The following is an 8,645-nucleotide window of genomic DNA, read 5'->3' as shown; positions in this document are numbered from 1 at the left end:
GCAACTTGTCTGTTCCCCTTACTCCAATTCCCCAGCACTGTTCCCGTCCCCCCAATTCCCCAATAAAAAAATCTTTAAAAAAAAACAAAAAAACTTGCACATGATGTATATAACAGCTTTATTCATAACTGCCAAAAATTGGAAGGAACCAAGATGTCCTTCAGTAGGTGAATGGCTAAACAAGCTGTGGTACGTCAAGACAATGAAATATTATTATTCAGTACTAAAAAGATATGAGCTATCAAGCCATGAAAAGACATGGAAGAAGCTTAAATGCAATCTACTAAATGAAAAAAGTCAACTTGTGAAGCCTACATACTGTATGATTCCAACTATATGACATTCTGGAAAGGCAAAACTATAAAGACAATAAAAAGTTAGTGGTTGCCAGGGGTTCAGAGGGAGGGAGGGAAATAGGGAGGAAGAGGTGAAGCACAAGGGATTTTTCAGGCAGTAGAAACTATTCTGTATACTGTACAGAATCTGATACTATAAAGGTAGACACAATCATTACACATTTGTACAGACAAAATGCAGTAATAGAATGTACAACACAAAGAATGAATTCTAATGCACAGCATGGACTTTAGTTAAAAATAATGTAATCAACATTGGCTCATCCATTGTAACAAATGTACCACACTACTGCAAGATGTTAATAATGGGGAAAATTGCATGGGGAGGAGTGTACTGGGTTGTATGGTAATTCTCTGTACTTTCCATTCAATTCTTCTATAAACCTAAAATTGCTCTAAAAAATAAAATATATTTAAAAACTACTGATAGATACAACATGCATAAATTTCAGATATTATGCTGAATAAAAAACTCAGATACAAAGAATATATGCATGATTCCACTTCTGTGAAGTTCTAGAACAAGCAAAACTAATCTATGGTAACAGAGATTGAAAGAGTTGTTACCTGAAGCAGGGGTGAGGTTGACTGGAAAGGGGCACAAGGGAACTTTTTTGTGGTGATGATAGGGTAATGACGGAAGTATGCGTTACACAGGTATATTACATGTTTCAAAACTCAAACTTAATACATAAGTACTATCATATGTAAATGATACTCAATTTTTTTTGCAGGTGAAACCATTTTATTTCACAGTTGTCTTTGAAACCACAAAGATACTATATTGTTCATATAAAAACATTAGTACAGATAACTGTACTTTCTAGAAAATGATTATATAGACCCTCTCAAAGAAAAATGCATCACAATATATGATTTCCAGCAAAGTTGCTTGGAAAAAATTCACACCTGGACTGATTCCTAAAACATACCATTTCCCCACTGCATCATTTAGTCCAAAGTATAAATTATTGTCATCAGTACATGTTCTTGCATTCTTACATATTTGATAATACACATATAGACTTAATGCTCTATTGGTTCATCAGTCTTTTTTGCAGGTTGAACAGGCTGTACTTTTCTCTGTGGCCTTTCTTCAAGACCTTCCAGGAATGAAGACATATCATCATCATCATCATCATCATCATCATCATCATCATCATATATCATAAACCCCAAGTCTTTACCAACAATTCCAAGGGAAACATTCCTTATAGTTAAATCCTGTTCTACAGGAAGTCTCTCTTGTAAGGTATGCAGACCATGCTTAGCCAGTTCATTCAAATTATACTCCATAAACTCAGATATATTATGTTCGTGAGCTTTGTTGCAATGATGTTGTTAACCATTTTAAAAAATATTTATTATGGATTTTATTTATTTTTTTAATTTTTAAAGATTTTTATCAGGGTAGGGGAAAAAGTGTGTTTTTTCCAGGACCCGTCAGCTCATGGCAGCTCATGAAAGCGCATGCCAGCTGCTGGACAGCCCCACTGCAGCCTGCACCGTCGCCGGCTACTCACGTCAGCCCAGCTCCAGGTCAAGCTGTTGTTCACCATCTTAGCTGTAGAGGGCGCAGCATCACTGGCCCTAATGTGGGATGTGAACCGGCTGCTCAGAGCTGGTGTCCCAAGCCAACTCGTAACCAATGTGCCACTCAGCCAGCCCAATGACTTCTTTCTTTACCCGAAGAAAAAGGCAATATTGAAAGGAAGACATTTTGATGACATTCAGGACATCAAAGATAATACAATGACAGTGCTGAAAAAGAACTCTTTGAAAAAGAGTTCCAAACTTGCTTTCAAGGGTGGACTAGGAGCTAGCATAGGTGCATAGCTTCCCAAGGAGAGTACTTCAAAGGTGACCGTAGTGATATTCAGCAATGAGGTATATAGCACTTTTTCTAGGATGAGTTCGCAAACTTAATTGTCACAGTTCATATGTCTCTCCAAGTAAGTACTGATTGAGAACAGGCTCCAATGGACATAGCTCTACAGTCAAAATAGTTAGCAGTTGGACAGGTTTGGAAAATATGAGGGCCCATATTATTACAACCAGCAATAAGCAGCCCAACAGCATATGGTCTCAGCCACAGCTTTGAGTTGGTGTCTGGGTCTTGCTTCCAGTTAGAGACACATGATGAGACACAGGAAGAGGTTTGTCGAATACAAATCTGGAATCCAAACACTCCCGGCACATAAAATTACATAACAGTCTGGTATCAGCAGTAAGTCTCCAATTGAGATAACAATATGGTTGTCAACATGGAGAATTATTTTTCTGATGAGCTGCAAGTTCTGACTGTGCTCTCTTCAATGCTACCAATACTGCATGGGTTTTTGATTTCAGATCAACTGTGGCTGAACCTTGAAAGCTTCCATTGCATATCTCTGCCCTAAGGTCTCCAAACAGTGACATCAATGCCATACTGGTTTCAAAACATGGTTCTCAGGGGCCTGGCTGCGGCCTCCTGCAAAGCTGCAGATCAAGGAGCTCTCAATTTTTTTTATTTTATTTTAAGATTTTTTTTTTAATTGAGGAAATTGGGGGATGGGAACAGCGCTGGGGAATTGGGAGAAGGGGAACAGACAAGTTGCTGTCGTTTTGTTCTTCAGTCTAGTTGTGGAGGCCCAAGTTGGCACCATTATTGCGCTCTTCCCGGGTGAGGCAGATCAGTCCCCGGCTTCTGGACAGCTGCTCACTGCAGCTGCTGGCTGCTCACGCTGGCTGCTGGCTACACACAGTAGTCCATGGCAACCCACTGCAGCAGGGGCTGCAGCCTACGCTGCCGGCGACTCAGGGCAGCCCAGCTCCAGGTTGAGTTGTTGTTCAGCATCTTAGCTGTAGAGGGCAGTGTCACTGGCCCTCATGTGTGATCCAAACCAGGGCTCTCTGGCATCCCAAGCCAGCTCTTAACCAATGCGCCACTCGGCCGGCCCTCTCAACTTTTTTAAAGCAAAAAATAACTTCTTATAAATAAGATACCATATTTTAAATTTACAAATTCAAACTAAATAATGAGATTTTGTAAAACATATAACTGATAAATAGTTGTATGTAGAATCTATAAAGAATTCCTTCAAATTAAAAAGTCTATCACCTAAAAACCTGACCAAAAATATAACAATTTATATAAAAGGAAACCTAAATACTTAGTCAATAAATGAAAATATGTTCAACCTAATTAGTAATCAAGAAAATATAAACTAATACCATTTCTCCTCCATTTTACTGGAAAAAAGTAAAATGCCCACAATACTAAATATTGTTTCTTCACTTCATCACCAACAACTCTCATATACCGTTACTGGGAATATAAAATTTTTGGAGTGTAATTTTGCATCATCTGCTAAAGTTTAAGAATTACTTATTCTAGAACACAGCAACTCCTCTGCAATGTAAAAACCTTAGAGGAACTCATATCTAGACACTAGGAGTCCTGTACAAAATGGATTATTCCAACAATGTTGGCAACAGTAACAAATCATATTCAACCCAAATGTCCAGAACAAAAAATGTATAGTGACATTCAAACTAGTATACAGTAAACAAATTAGAATTATATCCATCAATATAAAGCACAAACACATAATGTTGAACAAGAATAATTTTTAGAAAGCAACAGCAGACAAATACATATAGAATGATACTAGTAGTTAAATTTTATAAGATGAAAAATACTATAAATTTAAAATACAAGTAGTAAAAGTGTAAAGTTATGCATGAGATTGATAAACACCTAATACAGGATACAGGTTACTTAAGAGGACAGGAAGAATGAAATCTGAGAAGTATATAGAGGATTACAATAGTATCTTTAATTTTCTTTTTTTTTTTTAATAGATTTTATTGGGGAATCGGGGGAAGGGAACAGACAAATTGCTGTCCTTTTTGTTCTTTAGTCTAGTTGTGGAGGACGTCGCATCACTGGCCCATGTTGGTCTTGTGATCATTGCGCTCTTCCCAGCTGAGGCAGTCGCTCGCTGGCCACTGGATGGCTGCTCACGGCGGCTCACAGCAGTTCACTGCAGCCCACTGTAGCCCCACTGCAGCCTATGCTGTCGCCGGCAACTCACGGCAGCTCAGCTCCAGGTTGAGCTGTTTGTTGTTCACCATCTTAGTTGTAGAGGGTGCAGCGTCACTGGCCCTCATGTGGGATCCAAACCGGCGGCTCTGCTGCTCAGAGCTCACGCTCCCAAGCCAACTCTTAACCAACTGAGCCACTTGGCCAGCCCCTTAATTTACTTTTTTACACTTTTAATAAAACTTTAACTTTAGAATAGATTTACAGAAAAGTTGTAAAGATAGTACAGAGTTGCAATATACCACACACTCAATTTCCCAGTTTATTAACATCTTACATTAGTATGGTATACTTGTGACAATTAATGAACCAATATTGATATATTATTATTAACTACTATCTACACTTTATTCATATTTCCTTAGTTTTTACCTAATGTTGTTTTTATTTTCCAGGATCCCATCCAAGTTACATTACATTTAGTCATCATGTCTCCTTAAGTTCCCCTTGGCTGAGACAGTTTCTCAAACATACTTTGTTTTTGATAACCTTGAAAGTTTGGCAGTTTTTTGTGGGTTTTTTTTAGCTGAGCCATCCTGCCACCTGTTGGCAGCTCAGCAGCTGCTCACCTTGGGCTGGAACTCGAACTGCTGTTGCTCAGAGCTTGCACTCTTGAGCAAGCTCTTAACCACTGAGCCAATCGGCCGGCCTGATAACCTTGACAGTTTTGAAGAGTATTGTTCATGTATTTTGTAAAATGTCCCTCATTTTGGATCTGTCTGATGTTTTTCTCATGGCTACACTGGAGTTATGGGTTTTTGGGAGAAAAACCAGAGAGGTACATTGCATTCTCATCACACTATATCAAGGGTACATGCTATTAATGTAGCTTATCACTGTTACTGATACCTGGCTGAGGTAGTATTTATCAGGTTTCTCCACTGTAAAATAAACGTTTCCCCTCCCCCTTTCTATATTTTACTCTTTAGAAGGAAGTCACTATGAATAGCCCACACTTAAGAAATAGAAAGTTATGCTCCACTTCCCTAAAGGCAAAGCATCTTTATAAATTACAATATATGGAATTGTTCTCTGTCTTATAATATTTTAAAATACACAAAAAAGATCAGAGGCCTACCCCCCTCAAATACACATAAGGAAAGAAATGATCAAAACAGTTATCACCATTAAAACTATAGGGTTTTAATTTTTTTCATTTTTCTGCATTTCCCAAATTTTCTTTAACGACATTTTCTACTTAGATGCGATTTGTTTTATTTTAACCATGCCTATAGTCATTATAATCTAAGAATTATTAATCTCTCTAGTTTTACTCTGTATCACAAGAGGAAAACAAACTTGCTACTCTAATATAGTAAAACTAGATTAATGTGAAAAATCTCAGTTCTTATAACCAAGAATAATAAACATTAGGAACATGAATTCAATGACCCAAAAGCACTATTTCTTAAAAGTGTATCAAACATAAGCAATAAATCAATGCAACTTAATAATTTGTGGCTCTTTTTACTGAACCAGAAAAAATACTGTCAAAGATTTTAAAACTTCTAGGATAAGTATCTTATTGGTCCAAATATAAGATGATCTTGAATTTAGGTTAATTCTATTTTTCCGAGAAAGAAAAAAAGTTTAATTGTAGGAAACATCCTTTATCATGGTCAGCATTGCTAGTAACTCATACATATATACTTTTTTAAAAAAAAACAAGCAGAAAATCCTTATCCATAAATAATATATTTATCATTATTTTCATTCTGCTTGAAAAGAACTGAGCCTTTTTCCAGTTATATTACATATGGGGTTTTTAATATTCTAAGGGAAAAAATATTGTTGGAATATGCCAAGGCAGTTGTTTGAATGAAAGATATGTATTTCTTTAGTGACTCAGTTATGTCCAAGAAGGAAGAACGAATGATTAGGAATATAAGCAAGATAATACACGAAATATAAATATTTGCTTCTCCAACCACCTAATGGAAAAAGTCATTATGAATTTCAGAAAGTTATGCATGCCCCTAATTTCCATAAAGTGAGTGAACTGGAACACGCCATGCAGATTTAAATTCATCATCACTTCTGAAGAAAACAGGCTAACAAAGCATAGAAGGCTACCAAGAACTAACAATAGTTCAATCCCCATAGAAACTACTCATGGTAACCAAAAACAAACCTTTACTTGTCAATAGTTTTGTCAAGATTCCAAGAATTTGCTATGTCATAATGTGCAGACATGTCCTTTAGTTAAGCCTATAAACTACAGAATGCTACCACTTGTTAGCACAAAAAAATGAAGACCTTAAGAAAGTAAAAGCAACTTGTCTCTAGGGACTATTAATATCAGCTTCTTAGTAAAGGGTCTTAAAGAAAATGTTTTTCTCTTGATTTATTTCATCAGAAACTTTTCTGTCAGAAATATATACTTACACAATTAAAGGCCAAAATAACTTAGTTGCACTTCTGTAGTCTTCTATTGTAGAATAAAAATTATATAATGAGCTAAAGCAAGTGAAACTGTCCAAAAAAATGGTTTAGGTAAATCAGTATTTTCTAAAGCTCTTGAAAATGTTCTTGTTTTTTAAAAAGCTAAATACTTCCCTTAAAATTGTTTATGCTATTATTTTAACTAGAACATTGTCCAAAACTTAAGGAGAAACAGTCCAAAAAATGGCAACTCACTTTTGTCTTTTATTTATTTTGCCAGTAAATTAGTGGAATCTAATTTATTGTACTTATAGTTAGTTAGAAAATGGTTTTGCTGTTTCAAACTTATTTCTCTGGACTTCAGCTTCCCAAAATTAAATGAAGGGAATGTGCTAAATGATCTCTATGTTCCCCCACGTATTAACATTCCATGTTGTCATACCTATAGGTTGAGCAACATAAAATTGCCAGTATTTGACTGGTTTTGACTTGAAAAAAAATGGTAATTCCAAATGGTTCAAACTTAACTAAATCTCCTAAATTTTTATTCCCTTCTATAAACGACCTTCAGCATCAATCAGCTTTTGTATTCTTAAAGTAGAACAAAATGTTTAAAAGCCAGGGATTAGAGCTGGCTCTCAATTGCCATTCAAAATTGAATGTACTTCATCAGAAATTTTTTTTTGTAACTGGGGAAGTGTGTTTTTCCAGGACCCATTATGAGCACTGCACTCTAACCAACTGAGCTAACCGGCCACCCCAACTCCAAGTCAAGTAGTTGTTTCAATCTGTTTGTGGAGGGCGCAACTCAGTGGCCCATGCGGGGATCAAACCGGCAACCTTGGTGTTATGAGCACTGTGCTCTAACCAAGTGAGCTAACAGGCTGTTCCCATTAGAAAAATTTTAAGGCTTATTTCATCCCTAAAGAAAAAGATGATAACCTGATATGGAAACCTCCTAAGTTATTATTTCACAATTCACAGTTTTAAATATTTGCAGAATTTGTGCTAGCCCTTTCAGTTTTATCACTCCATTTGTTATCACTGAATTTTCATCTACATCATTGAGTTTTCATCACCTGCCTATTACGTATCAGGCCCTGTCCTAAGCTCTCAAGTAAAATGAATAAAATACGAACTTGCCTTTGAAGAGCGCTCAATCTGGTATGTAACTGAAAGCACAATACGGCACCTTTGTCTTTCCCTCTTTGCCAGGAAATCTGGAGCAGTGGTATTCCAAGTGAAGTCTGAGGACCAGTGCCAGTCCACAAACTTTGTTACCTCCACTTCAAGGTGATTACAGAAACTGAGAGGAAACATTTAGAAACTTTTGTGGCAATAGTAAAATAATTGGAGCTTATATTTTTATGTATTTTTGGTGAGGGATTGAAAAACTTAAAAAAAAACAACATACGGGCCAGCCGAGTGGTGCGTTGGTTAAGAGTTGGCTTGGGAGCATGAGCTCTGAGCAGCAGGGCTGCCGGTTCGGATCCCACATGGGCCAGTGATGCTGCCTTCTACTGCTAAGATGGTGAACAACAGCTTGACCTGGAGCTGGGCTGCTGTGAGTCGCCAGCAATGGCGTAGGCTGCAGTGGGGCTGCAGTGGGCTGCCATGCTACTGTGAGTAGCTGACAGCCAGCATGAGCAGCCAGCAGCCGGTGTGAGCAGCCATCCCAGTTGTTTAATGGCCAGCGACCGATCTGCCTCACCCGGGAAGAGCACAATGATAATACCAACATGGGCCAGTGAAGCACCATCCTCCACAACTAGACTGAAGAACAAAAAGGCCAGCAGCCGCCATGAGCGGCCATCCAGAAGCCG

The 8,645-nt window shown here is 37.5% G+C and overlaps 1 protein-coding gene and 1 pseudogene across 3 annotated transcripts in view; both read right to left on the bottom strand.

The window, feature by feature from the left end:
• The window catches only part of COMMD1 (copper metabolism domain containing 1), a 126,403-nt gene that overhangs the window by 77,365 nt on the left and 40,393 nt on the right, over window positions 1–8,645 (bottom strand). The window lies entirely within an intron of this gene.
• LOC109377572 (proteasome subunit alpha type-1-like) lies at window positions 1,210–2,799 on the bottom strand (annotated as a pseudogene).

This window comes from Hipposideros armiger, unplaced genomic scaffold (assembly GCF_001890085.2).
Source record: "Hipposideros armiger isolate ML-2016 unplaced genomic scaffold, ASM189008v1 scaffold_2, whole genome shotgun sequence".
Lineage (NCBI taxonomy): Eukaryota > Metazoa > Chordata > Mammalia > Chiroptera > Hipposideridae > Hipposideros > Hipposideros armiger.
Note: the sequence above shows the minus strand (reverse complement) of the source record. Positions and strands in the feature narration are given on the sequence as shown.